The sequence below is a fragment of the Anas platyrhynchos genome, chromosome 1 (genome assembly GCF_047663525.1).
Source record: "Anas platyrhynchos isolate ZD024472 breed Pekin duck chromosome 1, IASCAAS_PekinDuck_T2T, whole genome shotgun sequence".
In the NCBI taxonomy this organism is placed as follows: Eukaryota; Metazoa; Chordata; class Aves; order Anseriformes; family Anatidae; genus Anas; species Anas platyrhynchos.
The window spans coordinates 90,834,717-90,851,096 of record NC_092587.1 but is presented as its reverse complement, the minus strand read 5'-3'; the positions used below and the strand labels follow the sequence as shown (position 1 = coordinate 90,851,096).

At 38.1% G+C, this 16,380-nt stretch overlaps 2 long non-coding RNA genes across 2 annotated transcripts in view; one reads left to right on the top strand and one right to left on the bottom strand.

Moving 5' to 3' along the window:
* The window catches only part of LOC106016774 (uncharacterized), a 93,873-nt gene that overhangs the window by 33,844 nt on the left and 43,649 nt on the right, over positions 1-16,380 (bottom strand). The gene's annotated exons all lie outside the window — the stretch shown is intronic.
* The window catches only part of LOC140001440 (uncharacterized), a 33,487-nt gene continuing 19,385 nt past the window's right edge, over positions 2,279-16,380 (top strand). The window contains exons 1-2 of the long non-coding RNA XR_011806663.1: positions 2,279-2,388; positions 12,264-12,321. This is a non-coding gene — a long non-coding RNA (uncharacterized lncRNA). The remainder of the gene's footprint in view (positions 2,389-12,263; positions 12,322-16,380) is intronic.

Sequence of the window (16,380 nt, the reverse complement as noted above, 5' to 3'; positions counted from 1 at the left end):
CCCAGTCATTAGTGCAAATTATTCTCCTTCTACTGTATTTGCATGTAATTGCCTTTTGAAATTAATTCATTTAAATTTCTTAAAAATAATTTGTTACAGGATGTTATTTTCCTTAAGAGGTTTAATTTCTTAAGATTTCTAGGTTTAGTGTTTAAGATGCATAATTAGAGGAGGCATTCTTATACATTCACCTCAGAAATCATGTATTCAGAACCAGTATGTGCCACATGCTGGGCCAAATTTAAATTGCTTGTTTGGGGCAAAACAGGCTCATATTTGACTTCCCTATGTACTAGAAGATTATCCAGCATCCTGATGGCAGAACATACACCATACCAGGGAATAAACTTTCAGGGATGGCCAGTTTTCATCCCAAGTATCACACTGAAATGTTGGACATTTGTATGTTTTTTTGTTTTGTTTTGTTTTATTTTTTTTTTTTTCACAGAATTTCTAGGTTGGAAGAGACCTCAAGATCATCGAGTCCAACCCCTAACCTAACACTAACAGTCCCCACTAAACCATATCCCTAAGCTCTACATCTAAACGTCTTTTGAAGACTTCCAGGGATGGTGACTCCACCACCTCCCTGGGCAGCCCGTTCCAGTGCCTCACAACCCTTTCAGTAAAGAAATTCTTCCTAACATCTAACCTAAAACTCCCCTGGCGTAACTTTAGCCCATTCCCCCTCGTCCTGTCACCAGGCACATGGGAGAACAGGCCAACCCCCACCTCTCTACAGCCTCCTTTAATGTACTTATACAGAGCAATAAGGTCACCCCTGAGCCTCCTCTTCTCTAGGCTGAACAAGCCCAGCTCCTTCAGCCGCTCCTCATAGGACTTGCTCTCCAGGCCCCTCACCAGCTTCGTCGCCCTTCTTTGGACCCGCTCAAGCACCTCGATGTCCTTCTTGTAGCGAGGGGCCCAAAACTGAACACAGTACTCGAGGTGCGGCCTCACCAGAGCCAGAGCCGAGTACAGTTTTTCACAACTGTTTCCAATATGTTAATGTATTTTTGTGTGGGGTAGGGGAAGTTCTTCTTTCCCTTTCTGGAAAAATAAAAACGTTTTCACGTGTTGTCTAGAGAAGTTGTGAATGCCCTATCACTGGAAGCATTCAAAGTCAACAGGATGGGGCTATGAGCAGCCTGATTTAGGGAAAGAGGTCCTCGCTCACTGCAGAGGGGACTAGACTAGATGGTCTTTAACCCAATGATGATCCAACCCAAACTGTTCCATGATTCTATGATTCTGTAAGATAAAGCCGTATGATGATGAGATATTTTTTGTTATAGAGATGAACAATGAACCTGTATACTCAGCGTTTATCACCCAACCAGAGTCCTCTTTTTTTTTTTTTTTTTCTTTCTTGAAGAATACTCTTCAAGAGTATTCTTGAAGACCTTCAGATGCATGGTAAAGAATAAGCAACTCAACAGTTTAACTGAGAAGTCTCAGAATCTGAGGAAATAGAAAAACAGCTCCATATCACTTAAAATATTATCTGAGCTCTAGTAAGGTTCTAGCTAAACCTTGGATTATGGGTGCTTTCTCCCAGCGACTTATACCAGGATAAGAAAAGACATTATTGTGATGAAACTTGGTGTTCTGTAAACAGAAGTTCAAGACTTGTTGTTTGTGTTTTGTTTGATTTTTTTCCCCTCTCAGGGCATTGCTAGCTATTAATTATGTGCCTAGTAGAGACCTGAGTACTACCTTTTACTTTGTTAACTACAGTCACATTAAAATTTCCATCATTGAAGGCAACAAATCACATTTTTGGAACGTAGGACTGACTGAAAGGTAAGAAATAATAATAATGGAAATTTGCTTTGTAAAATAATCCCTTTGAAAGTCATGTGCCTTGGGCTGTTTAAACCACTGAATGTCAGTACTCATCTTCCTTTCAAATCTAACTTTATCAAGACACAGTAGACTACCCAGCAGGCAATCTCTATTCATGTTCTTTGGTTGCACAAAAGTCTCAATGAGATTTTGAGTACCATAAGGCCTTTTTATATCACTTATTTAAATTAGCACAGTGTGTTTGCACACACAAAATATAACATAGTACATACAGTGTATTAGTATAATAGCAAGGCTTTTACACATGAGCAGAAGCCCTTGCATTTAGAAAAAATGTCCCCATGACATGAACAGTTCTGCACAACTAAAAAACAAGGCAAAAAGAAGCCAGATATCACATCCAATGATGTACCTCATTCTCACATGACTGCTGATCACAACAAGGAGTCATTTACTAAGCCTTGGGAATGGACTCTGCAGAGAATATAACACAGAGAAGAAAGGGAAACTGTGCTTGCAGGAATTTTAGCTCTGGGAGACAGACAGGCAAGAGCTGGGATGCAAAGTGGCAAATCAAATGGAGTAAGTATGCTGCAATGTGCATTGTTTGTGGCTAGAAAGGCTGCAGGAGATACAAATGCCAGTGGGAATGAAAGCCTGGAGAGGTAGGGTGAAAAAAGAAGTTCTTATATCCAAAGTGGTTGCTGCTTCCTTTTCTTCCTTCTCCCCTCCAACGTGCAGGAAAAGTAGGAGTCTGCTTTTGCCAGCATTTAGCAGAAAAGTGCACTGGGAGAAGGGCAAACAAATGGAAAGTTTTCAGGACAGTTCTAATTTTTTTTTTCCTAAATAAAATAAAAAGCCTTGTGAGGGTACATATATTACAATTTTTGTTTCACAGAGATCCTATTTCTAGTCCAAAGTTTCTTCTGATTAGGTTTTCTCAGGGATGACAAAAAAAAAAAAAAAAAGGGGGGGGGGGAAATGTGTGTGGATGTGGAGTTATAAAGTGATTTGAGCACTGAGATGAAAAGTTCAACACTTAAAACGTGATGAAGATGGTGCAAAAAGTTTCCTTGTACTGGGCTTTGAAAACAGTTTTAATGCCATTAAATAGAAATGGACTAACTGGAATGTTACATGAGAAACTGGAACTTCAGAAAGCACAACATGCTTTGTAGCAAAGGCAACTAGAAGCTGATGAGAGCCAAGAGCCACGGTTTCAGATGAGGTATTTGATAAAGGTATCTTTATACAACTCATGGATAGGAATATTGGCCAGATTACTTCCAAGTGACAACATCTGATTTACAGAGAAGAAAAGCCCTCTAGAAATTCACTAGAATTATTCAATTGATTATACTAAAAAAGCAACTCTGGATTGTTTTCTGGTTTGTTTCTACTTTCCACATCAGTAGTTTATTTTGGGCTATTAGAAGAAAAGAAATTTCACTCTCTCCTCACCAACAAAACCTAAGAAGAACAGCAATTGTTTAGATGGTAAGAACTCAAAGCAGGATTCAACCAGATGCTTGATATTTGGGAACTACCTGATGAAATCACAGTTTGTGTAGAAGGAAAACTGTATTACTCTGTTATATTTCCATAATCTATTTCTTTCCAACAATACAACTCTCCCCATTCTTTCTGAAATCTGGATAATAATTATATCACCTACAACTCTATCAATAAATTAAACAGTTCTGGGAATGTTGATAGAAATATTTGATTTTATAGTGTAGATGCTACCATGGTATCCAGGAAAAACAAACAAACACCACAGCTGTTTCTCTTCCCTTTATGAAGGTTAAAACTCCTGAAGACTGGATGAGATGATGTAGCTGTAAAGTTTACTAAACTCCATGCAAGTTTTTAATTCACTTAATAGAATCTATTTGCACCAAGTCCTCTGGGAAATGTTTCCTATTCCCTTTGTATTTTTGACATTGAATGATGGCACGAATTTAGATAGGGTGTAGTACATTTGAAGGATGAATATTCAAATATTGCTTGTGATTTGCAGACAGAAAAGGAGCTAAATAAATAAATATCTCTTTCTTGATACAGATATATGTCCTGGTTCTCAAGTGTGACTACATAGAGCTGGATAAAAAAAAGCTAGAAGGAAATGTAATAAAACTACTTTCACTTCCTTCTTTGATTTTTATTTTTTTTAGTTTTTACTAGTATATCTTCTATCACTCAGCTGGCACCAGTTTCTGTTTTATTTCCTTTATAGCTAAGGGCAAGCAAAGATATTTCAGGAAGAGGATGCCCAATCATACTTTTTTCCCTTGGTCACAATTGTCAGGGCTGGAGAAGCCCAGGAAGAGTTGAAATAACCCTTGTAAAGTTATTATAGAAATATAGAAACAACCGCAACATTTCCCTGCCATTAGAAGACCTCTCACAACAGGGGCATGCTACAGAAGATAAATTTTCAGGAGTTTCTCCTTTATAGGCAGGAAAAAACGTCCCCTAAAAAACCTGTTGATCACAGACAAAAACTATTTTAGGAAAATTCAGAAGACTGTCTGCAACCTTTAATTTAAAATCTGTTGCTATTGCAGGTAAAACTTTCTTACAGTCCTGCTACCACTGCTATGGAGAGCCATTAAGAAAGAGCTTAGGAAATGCTTATGAGTAGTGGCTCCATCTCCTAAGCAGATCTAGCATCCAGGGATTTGGACTCTGCACTTCTGCCAGGTATATCTGAAAAAAAACATCCTTCTAACATGCACACATAAATACTCCCAGAGAGGGAGAAATTGGTGCAGCTCTGTTTACTGTCACAATAGCTGTATCTTCACTAGTAAATTAAATCTGCTCATTCACATGTTTGGGCCCCATGGCCACTTGGCACAGCAGAGACATTATCTATGTTAGTAAATGCCTTGGCTACCATATAACTGCAAGGAATCCACATACTGGAAATGGTCCCTGGACAACCAAACAATGACCAGAAATTGTTTGGAGATGGTGTTAAATGCAGCAGCTACACTGGGACTGGTAATGTTCTGACTGTTTATTAGAATGGACGATTATATCCCAGGAGCCAAAAATTTGCTCAAATACAGAGGCCATGAGCCAGCCTGAGAGTATCCCCACTGACTTTGGTGGAGCTCCTCCATTAAACCTGTGTAAATGAGTAATGAACTCATGACCTGGTAAAACTGGAGGATATGCTGAAGTTGTGGTACTGAAGAAGACAGACGAGTTAGGCAAACTGAGTTACTTGGTGTCCTGGGTCCATTCAAAGAAAATCTACATACTGTAGTGAAATCAACAAAAAAACATCTGGGAAGAAGAGATATAGACCATATCTGCACTGTGTCATGGGAGCTGCATCCTAGAACACAGTGACTTTAAGAAAACTTTGTGAGTTATAGTGGATAAGCCAAAGTGAATGACACTAGGGTAAGAAATATTAGTGCACTCTTTACCACCTTTGCCCAGGGAATAAATGAGAGCATAGAGACTGGATATAGGGAAACAATTTTCTTCTGCAGTATTTGTGATGCTGATAAAAGAAAACTGCATACATCTTTAATAGACACATTTAAATATATTATAAATATTGGAGAGGGGGTAGGGAAATGCCAGAAAAATGACTTCAAGAATGGAAAAAAATGTTTTACAGTAGCAGATTTAAGAAGTTCAGTCTGCTCACTTTATCAGAACACAAGAATGATAGTTGACTTGATGCCAGTATATAAATATCTTCATGGGAAGAAAATATAGTGTATTAAAATAGCATCTTTATTATTAAAACAGGGCAAGACATAGATGCAATGTTCAGAAAACAGATAAAAAAGAAAGAAAAATCACACACATTTAAATTATAAAAAAAAAAAAAAAAAGTCAGCCCACTAAAGCAAACTCAAAAGGAGAACAGTGGATTCACCCTTCTTAAAGTTTTCAGATCATGACTAGTTATGTTCCTTGCATTCTTGTCAAATATGAATAATAATTCAGTTAGCCCTAACCCTGGGCTCAGTACAAGGGTAATTGGCTGAAGTGTAATAACTGTTAGGAGATAGTAGAACAGCACAGATGATAAAATGGTTACTTCCAACATGAAACACTGAATCCAAAGCCTCTCCTCTTCTCCATGGCTGGCAGCCCTAACTGCCTTTGCATTCATATGACTCTGTATGCAGATTTCACATATCCGCAATGGGTGACTAACTCAAGAGTGGAAATTTATTGTCAATTTGCACTCTTACTTAAGATGTTTGGGAAGAGGGAAGGATGAATCAGAACCCTCTCCTTACTATTTTGGAAACAGTACTCTTGTTCAATGTCTTCATGATCAATAATAGTGCTATAACACACTGGAGAGGGGAAGGAAAAAAAAAAAAAAGAATATAAGCAGAGAAAACACAACAAAAACTTTAGCAATTGTCACCAGAAAAATGCTATTTCAGTGACTTTTACATACTTTGTAAACATACTCTTTCCAAGCCCTCTGTTGACCAGAACAACAAAACCTGTAGCTAGTCCTATTTTAGTGGGCTGAGCAACAGCAATAACAGCAACAGGTTTTCTTTTCCCTTCCAGAAAGCAGCAATGTCAGCTAGAATTGACAGCATGCTGAAGACAAAGTGAAACCCCAAACAGCTGAGAGACATCTGGTGATATTCTTCATGCTGTTGTACCTAGGGGTTTCTTTCCCTGGAACTGTGTGCAAACCTTGCCAGCTTCATGCTGCTATCTTAAACCAGGAATGAGGCAGGTTACAGTGACCTAATAGTTCAATAACTTTTTCCTCTGCCTTTTTTCTTGAGGTTACCTTTCCAGAACAACAGTATGCATTTCAACAGAAATGATGACTTTTTTTTTTTTTAATGTCCCCATTGTAACCTTTTTATGGATTTTTTTTTCTCCCTGATCTCTCCACTATCAATGCTATTCTCCACTGGTAGCACTGGTAGTAGAGAGCATTTGATAGGGGTGAGCAATGGGCTTTGGGACATTTGAGATGCAAAGAAAACATAGGTCTCAGTTCTACGCATTTTTTACTGAAAACAGAGAATATAATTCAGAAACAAAACCTTGACTGATCCAGAGAACAATCTTCTAGCAGACTGACTTTGTTTCTAGCAAGACCATATAATGTATAGAATATTACAGAAGGGTCATACCCAGCTACTTTACTGGAGAGAAATTCTACAGATTTCAGTGGGAACTTGGTACTTAATGCATTATTGAATTCAATCTCTTCCATGGAGACAAATGGAAAGGTAAAATCCTTAATGAAGGAGGCAAAATCAGTTCTATAACAAGTAGTTATATTTTAAAATAAATGTATTAGCATTAGTAAGCATTACAAACAAGAAATTAGGGTTTGAGTGCAAGGAGTTTGGTATTACTACATATGAAAGGAGTTCAGAAGACAGAAGAGAGAAGTTTAAAAAAGACTTCATGATGGATAAGGAATATAGAAGTTAGTAGAGAAAGATAAGAAGCATATATAGACAGGAGAAATCTACTGGGCAATGAAGACAAAGAGCATTATCTTAAATTTCTTGAAGAAAGAAGGCCTGAATGAGGGCAGAGTGACATATTCAGAACAGAAGTTCTGAATTGAGCTCTTGCACTTCTAATAGACAAGGATAAGGTAAAATTTCAATTGGAAAGAACTCAAGTAACAAAATAGAAACCTGTGCTGAAGTCTAAAGAAGGAGTGGATTCTGGAAAAATAAAATCAGAATCAAATTTTTAGCATTAGACTTTGTGTTAGGAGAAAAGACAGTAACACTCAAAATGCCTTTGAGAGAGTTTGAAAGATTGAGATGGAAAGGAAAGATTGCAGAAACTAATGAAATTGGCATAGCAGAGAACTGAGGAAAAGTCAGTGGGAAGAATGACCTAGAATGAAGACATGCTAGCAGATGATTTGCATCAGGACTACTCAGAAGTCTATCTGCTTCCAACACAGGGGTAGTACATAAGCAGAGGTGATCACTCACAATTTCAACAAAAAGACAAGCTGGCAGACACAGTTTTTAAAATAAAGGTGACTGTAATATGCACCTAGACTGTGACTTTTTTTAAATGGCAACCTTGTCATCTTCCATTAAATAACTTTTGAAATGAAGTACTTTGAGGCGATACATTCATGAGTGACCAAGTACCCTTTAAAGAATATTGCAATAATAAGGTATTTAAGCTGAAAGATAGACTGGAAGAGGATTGAACAGCAAGGATAGTAAATAAAGGATAATAAAATTAAAAAAAAAGTATAAAAGAGCTATAGGATAAAGGTACTGTTGGCCAAAAGGAAGTCAAAAGCACAACAAGAACAATAGAAAGAAACAATGAAAATGAAGCCTTAATCACGGAGAACAATTGGGGTTTTGACTGAAATCCATAGAAAGAGAGACTGTAGCATAGACTGGAGCCCAAAGAAAAAATAAAAAAAAAAACAATGAAGACATTAAACACTTTAGATCAGATTTTTGATTTACTGTTTTTAAAGGAGAATCAAAGCTTGCTTTAATTAATTTTGTTTTCTGTTGTGGGGGTGGTACTTTTAATTTTTATTTTTCCTTTTCTAGTAAAACTGAATAACAAAATAGCCAACTTTTCAATTTTTATATACCATTTTTCTTCAATTTAATTTCAAGGACAAGGTGGAAATGCAAAAAGGAGGGTTATCGCATTTTCAAACAAAATAAAATGCTATTTTAATTCTTAAAACTAGAGTACCTGGTTACTTCCTCAGCGTTTCAAACCAAAAAATTTTGTAAAATGTTTAAAATTGTTCTAGCAGAGATCCAAAGATGAATATATGAGAGATTAAAGATAAACTACATGTTTGAAAATTACCAGATTTGGAAAGTAAAAGAAGCAAAAGTTTCATTTGTTGGAGGTTAGAATAAGAATGAACAATCATGGCATTCAGTGAATAGCAAAATGGTAGAATCTAGTTTTCCAGCCTTAATACTCTGGTACATCTCTCGAATCAGAAAAATAAAAATTAAAATAAAATAATAATAATAATTAAAAAAAAAACAATAAAATCATGAAAGCAACTCAACTCTTATGCTAGTAGGCCATGACATACTGGTATTTTTAGGAAGGAAAGGCAGGGAAGATTTTGCTTGTATCAGAATGTTGTGAGTTTTTTGTTTTGTTTGTTTTATTTTGAGTTTTGACAGTCAGTAACAGTTAGTATAAGATACAGAAAGTCTGTTTTGCATACACCAAGGTTGGAACCACGATGCAACCTCATTACCTCTGTTCTGCAAATAGATTTTATTTTTGAAAGGGTCTGGGCTGTAACACACAAGTGTGAAATACACAAGAAGAGCTCACAAGGTTTAGAGACAGGGAACTGCCTACACTTCCATGGAGACAAATGGAAAGGTAATTATGCAGAAGAACAAAGGGATTTATGTAAATGTATCTGGGTATGTTAGGTGAACTTTTCAGTGACTGCAACTCCCATGCAGGGGAATTCGACATTTAAAGACTCTCCCTCCCAACACTCCCTTTTTAATCTTGTCTTTTTCACAGATTTCTGGCTTTAATTGTGCAGATCTTAGACCTTAAAGATGTTGTTTTCTGTTAATTATGGTATACAATGCTGACATAAGGTCAGAACTTAATTAATTTCAGTTCTTTGACTACTTCTAAAAGGCAACAAGAGAGGGGAGAAAATGAATACTTTATGTCTTCTGAAAAACCAACAACAATCACTTTAAATAAAAAGACCTTCTGTCTCCAGGAGTAACAAAAATATAGTGTACAGAAATAGATGGCACAATTTGTGACTGTGTGAATTTTTTATGAAGATATATTTCCACATTTGCTTCTCCCAGATCATGTGAGTTACAAGCATGGTTTCTGATTAGTATCCTATTTTTGTGGCACTGACTGCATATTGCTAATTACAGTTTTAAATAATGTATCCTTAAGTGGCATGTGTGTGTTTACATCACACAAACCCATCAGTAGAAAAGAATTTGAGTCTAATTGATCCAGTTTTGACAGCCACAAAATACAACATTACATTGGAATACACAATTGGTGCATTTGTCTACTTCTCCCTAGCCTAAGAAAATAATGTTCTGGGCTTCCAGTCTAAATCTGTAGTAAGCATTATCAATAAAAGGCAAGAGTTATGCCACTCAGTAAAAATTTTCCTCTGAAAGTAGCTTTTTCAAAAAAAAAAAAAAATATATATATATATATATATATGCGAAACTCTTTGCTTTCTTTATAAAGAATTTGGAACTATTATACTAGAAAACTGTTGTTAAAATACAAGCTTTCCAAACAGTTACATCCTGGATTATTGTCCTATCTTTGATCTTGGCATCAAACTATCATGAAGACGGTTTGTTTTATGATTCTGTTCATTCCTATGAACCCAATCCTGTGGTAAAGCTATGTGACTACACTGAAGAGTGTCCAAAATAAACACTATAATGCAACTTGGGTACTGCAGTTCCAGCTGGGAGACTGGCTTGTTAAAAACACAAGGCAAATGAGCTATTGAGGGAGCAGATGTTATCTTTTTCCTGAAAAGTCAAAAATCGAAGGAAAAAAAAATGCACAGAAGAGTGAGGGATGGAAAAACAAAACAAAACAAAACAAAAAAACAACAACAGATCAATACTTTAAAAACTATCTCCAGTGTTGGGTACCAATAGATGGATAGATTGTCTTTTCATATAAACTGGAAAGACATTTTTAAAGTAACATTGCTCACAAATACATTCTCTGCCAGACTAATATTCCACCGTCTGCAGTACCAGCCTTTTGGGTCTGCCAAGAAAACCCAAGACATGTCATCGCATTTCTCTCTCATATTTTTTCCCTTTCTCTCCTCCTCTCTCTCTGCCTTCCTTTTCCTCTTTCTCCCACTCTCTTCCTTTATTTCTGTTTTCTCCCCTCGCTCCCCCTTCCCTCTCATATTTTCCTAAATAAAATATCTTTCTCATTGAATAGTTTTCTGCCTGTGTACTTGTGCATACTGGACATGAGCACTACAATTACCTGTTCAAAATAGCATAGCATTGCTTCTAGCAAAAACTGGAAGCAGCAGTGGAGGATGAAGAGTCAGAGAAAAAAGTGCACCCAAGCAGGTATTAGCCATGACTGATGAATAAAAAAACCTGTCTGGTAATACACATACATGGCATTAGATAGCAAGAGGTGCTGTGCTTCAATGTTGCCATTGTACCTGTTTGTAGGCCACAGAAGTGTCTCTTGATACTTCTGGACTTAGCAACTGGCTAGAAAAGCTGTACATATTGTCCTTGGCTGAGATGAATGGTGCCTAAGGTTGGGCACAGGCAGGCTACTGATTCAGCACGTGTGGTGATGAGCTGCAAAAGGTTCATACCTTAGGACCTCTTTGCCATAACTGTAGTTCTTCCAGTGTAAGAGCAAACCCAGCACACCAAGTCTTGATGTTATCAGGAAAGAGAAGAAAGAAGTAGCTTTCAGCCAGTGGGATCAGCACAGTCAGCCCACTGGGTAAGAGGATTTGGATGCCTTGTTTAGGTTGTGGCATTGTTTAATGGGCAAACTACATGTGACCAAACTGAGCACCAACACAGCATGACAGAGAGAAGCTGCAGTGTCCAGGTCATCTGCTGGGAGACGGTGGCAGCTTCTCTCAGGCAGGCACCGCAAGAGAAGGGAGTACCCTGAGTAGTGTCTGGAAGGGCTGGCAGGGCCACCATTTACCACCATTCATGTGGTGCCCTCCTGACCTGCTCCAGAGCAAGGGCTGGTCTGGGTTGAAGGGCAGATAGTTTGGCTTTGAAGATGATGTTGGAGCACTATGACAGGACCAAGGAGAGACAAGGCACAGAAGCAGCAGATTCAGAATTCACAAGCAAAACCACACACCATGTAAATAAGTATGAGGCATACAGCAAGCTCCAGTTACAAGCATTTCATGGTAATTTCATCAGAGACAAGGCATGCACCTGAGCTGTTCTCTCCTCCATACCAGCACAACGGAAGCCTGCTTCTGTGCCTGCTTCATAAACAATACCTGTCATAAAGCACAGATACAGACAGTTTGCCAGACTGGGGTCTGTGTTGACTCTTTTCCATCAAGATCATTATTTTACCCTTTTCATACACTTCCTCATTTCATAATCTTGGCTCTCGTAGTGACCATCTCATAAAATAACAATGCAAGGTACAACTTTTCCGTCCCAATCCAATACTCCATAGCTCAAGTAAACACTATTATTGACCACAGACAAATTTCCAGCCCTTAATGCAATAAGATAAGGGAAAGGGAATTAATATTTACAAATTCCAGTTGACAGCCCTGGCCATTTTTTACCGGATTTGTCTTCCACTGGAAATAACCTTTTGAAATCTATAATGGTGTTTGAAATCTTTCCATACTTCTCATATAAATAGCCTCCCATGAATAAATGGGATTCATCACAACCAGGCATGTGATCATTTTTTATAATTTCTTGCAGAAACACCCCACTGGCTTATTGGTGCTACCACAGTCTAAATCCCTGATTCTGAAGACTGGTATGTGCAGTTCCTTTTCTTTCCCTTTCCATCTAGTATTTTATACAGTCTAATTACAAGTAAGACCATACTCAAAAAATGAAAGCCTATGTTCAAGCCGAGGCAACAGATAACTGTGAAGACCGCTACAGATTTTGAAAGGATTAGGGGAGAAAAAACTGCAAAGTGAACTTCTGAATCAAATATTTTGAGCTAGAGCTATGAAAAAGGAATCCAGCTCATTCTAAACGCCATCTGTTTGCTGAGCGTACTTGCATATTTTCAATTGCTTTATTCCACAAACTGCTATTTACTTCCCTGAAATGTCCCTCGGTGTGAAGATAACATCTCATTATAAGATGCTTCCATTTTGGGGCTACTGTTTGTGGGCTGTGCAGTGATATCAGGATTACCAAACTTCTCCAGAATCTGAACAGAGCAAACAAAACAATTAGTGAAACTTTAAAAACTAGTGAAAAATATGCTCTCCTCTGTGAGAGGAACAGTAAAGGGGAAATTACAAAAATAATAATAATTTAGACATTATGTCTATCATCATGTGTGCTTCCAACTTTGTATTTTTCCCCCATGCCTACAGTTTCTATTTTTTTGATAATTACAATGAGCTGGCACTGCATGTGTTCCGATATGAATGCTAAAATTAAAAGTTTCCTACCCAAAACATTACTTTCTGTTTTTTTACTAACTTTCTAAAGACTCTTCCTTTTTCTCTCCCCTTTTAAGATTTCATTATTAAAGGAAACTGAGAAATTATCAAAAATGATGTATGGAGGCACCACTTACTGCTCCAAAGAGCAATCTGAGTTGGATTGTGCTTTAGAAAGTAGGGATTCATCTGCTTTCTGTAAAACATAGCATGCACAGTATGTTCCCCCAAAATTACAGTGCTTAAGTATGACCTCCTGAATGTCTGCCTGTGCCAGCATGATTGTCTGTGTCATGGAGAACCCCAGAGAGACAGGGATCTGCTTGCACAGTATGAGCTCCAAATTATGTCCTACATTAGCCCACTTTCACATAGATACTGTTCCCTTTTCTGGCCCATCAACAATAACACAGAAACATTTTGCAGACTGTGTAGTATTTTTCTCTGCCTGTCATCTTCCGTTTTGACATTTTTATTCCCTAGGGTAGTGGGTAATGGAGAGGGTTCTACAGACTGCATACTTGTGAACCATGGATCAGGAATATCTAAGATTTATATTTTGAGACCCTTATGCAGAAAAATGAGCCCTTAGTCTTTCAAAAAGTCCTGTCAGAGCCCACTAAGTAGCCATTACTGAGGGGTGTATTAGTGTTATTGTCAAGAATCTACTTATTGATGAGCTAACCATACCTGCTTGAGTCAAAACTACAGTAGTCTAAGAGCACAGTCATGACACCTGAAACAATTGCTATAAGAAACTGTTTTCACAACGAAAGCACTTGCAAAGCTAGAAAATGATGGAAAGTTTCCTGTTCTCATGAAGTGAATATAATATATACATATATCAATGCAAACATGTAATGTGGTAATTTTATTGTGTATAGAACATAACTACTGATGTATAGTGTAGTCAGTTGGAACATACTGCAAATGAATGATGGTGATGCTAGCAGATAAGGAAAATGTCTTTATGCTGTTATATAATCAGCTTGATCAAGTTACATTAACACATTGGTGCTGTTTTGGGCTCAGTGCTATTAGCAGAGAAAGCACTTAAAAATATTCTGACACTTATCTTCTCCAGTTACATTAACCCATTCACTGTTCCATTAGAAGTTAATGTATGAAGTTAATTTATTTTTGTATCATTACACAAACGGTCTTCAGAGAGTGGAGGGTTGCTTAGATATTTTTTTTGCTTGGGCTGTTTTTACTTGTCCCCTCATGTCCCTTTGTTTGACATGTTTTCTTTAATTATTTGGCTTATTTATATCATACTGGCATCTGCTGGAACTGAGACCCAATAGAGCAAAGGCAGTGAAGGTCAATAAAACAATGCTAGGAAGCTTTCAGATACCACTCATCGATCAGAGAAGACACTGACCATTCCAGTCTATATTGACACCTTCCCTCCCATCCCTCAAAAAAACCCAAGCCCCTCACTCGCTCTAGTCACGTAAGATGTGCTTCAAGGCATATAGCAACATCAGTTTCAACACAGAGCAGATTGGCACTAGACAAGTTTTGAAATCCTCATGGAAACAGATATCCCAAAAGCTTTTTTGAGATCCATTAGCCACTGACATGTTAGATTCCTGGAAGAGTGAGGTTTCATAGCTATTCTCTTTCGCTGCTTGGGGATACAGTGGAAACGTTACTTTTTGGTCATCCAGTTTGATTTGGTTTTCCTCTTCTGATTTTGGAGCAGTACAACTTTTTCAGCTTTATCACTGCTGGCCAAGAAGGACCCTACCAAACTTCTGAACCCTCACAGTCAATCAGCTCCCTCCAGTGAGCAATCTGAGACACTCATGGCCTGAGGGATGGGATTTCTAAAACAGCCTCTTTCAGCCTTGGCATCACTCTATTCCCTCCAAATTCAATAAGACTTTTGATTACAAAAGAAATGGGAGGAGAGTCAGACTAAGGTTGAAAGCTTTTGAAAAATTTCATTCATTGTGTCACCTCTCTTCCATTATGCTTTGCGTCAGATCCTTGCCTTGTGTAAACTAGAATAGCATCATTGTTTTGAAGTGAGCTGCACCGATTTACACAGCAGAGGTCCTGTCTTCCTCTAATTAAAAAGCAGTTTCTTGACCTCTTTAGAGGATATAGGACCCTTATAATAACAGCTTAGGGACCAAGCGTCCTAATAATATGTAATCGTTTCAAAGCAATGAAACATTGCCTTTGGACATCAGGAACCTGCTGAGAGCAAGTCTGACACTGACTGCACATCAGGCACATATGTGAGTAGCTGCATATATGCAGGACCTGACAAAGACCCCAGACTAGCTGTGAGTGAGTGGAGCCAGCTCTAAAAAAAACAGTAGCCACATTAGCGTAGGACTCCACAGGGTTTGTCAGTATGCTGAAACAGCTGTCCGCACTCTGAATGAGATAGCCCAAGTTTGCAGGCTATATGGCATTGTACTGTGCAATGTACACGTTCTCACTGGCAACAGTGAGAAATTCCATTACACAGAGCTGGCCCTCTACAATTTCTATGCCTTTGCTACTCTTAGATGGATAAGTCTAAGCAGCTGCTTACCTGTGTGATCTCACATTCTTAAGAGACACTAATCATCACTGCATCCCAACAGTGTTGCCTTTGCGACACTGGACCCAAAACCTTGCCATTGCTCTGAATGGACCCACAGCAACTGAAAAATAAAATCTTGTTCAGACCTCTTCTTCTAGAAGAAAGGAAAAAAAAAAAATGTCTTAGAAAACCAAGGGACTGATCCATCAGGGTATTTAGCTACTGCATTCCTCAAAGTGCCCAGCACCCATTGATACCAAAGCAATTCTGACTTGGAAATCAATGGGAGCAAGAAACTGAAACTGGCCCTAGGAAACCTAGGGACTGGAGACTAAGTAATTTACTCAAGTTTTCACAGAAAGTTTGTGGCAGAACAAGAAATTTGGCTGAGATCTCTTGAGAACTAAACCTAACACCCTTTTCCCCAGGACCGTCCTTGCTGTCTCTGTATACCTCAAGGGAAACATCTCAAAAAAAGCAGCACATTACTCACTGCTCTCTAAAATGATTCCATGTTCTTGTCAGTTGCTATATCTTTCTTTATGAAAATCAGTCTCTCATCATCTAACCAGCCCTGGAGCTCTCTCTGCATAGATTGCCATTACCGAGCCTTCACTCTCTCTTTTGCCTTTGAAGATAAGACAGCATGGTCTTATTGCAATATCTAACTGCTTAAATTTCCTCATCTGCTGAGCCAGGGACTGGTCTACATTTCCTTCTCCTCCCTCCCCCTCTTTCTGTTGTTATTGCTGTTATATGAAAATGTTTGTAGACTGACCGAATACCCAGTGAATTCCATGGGACGACCCATTGACTTGACAAGAAAATTGATCCAATATACAACAGACAATTTCAGAAGCAATCTAACAAT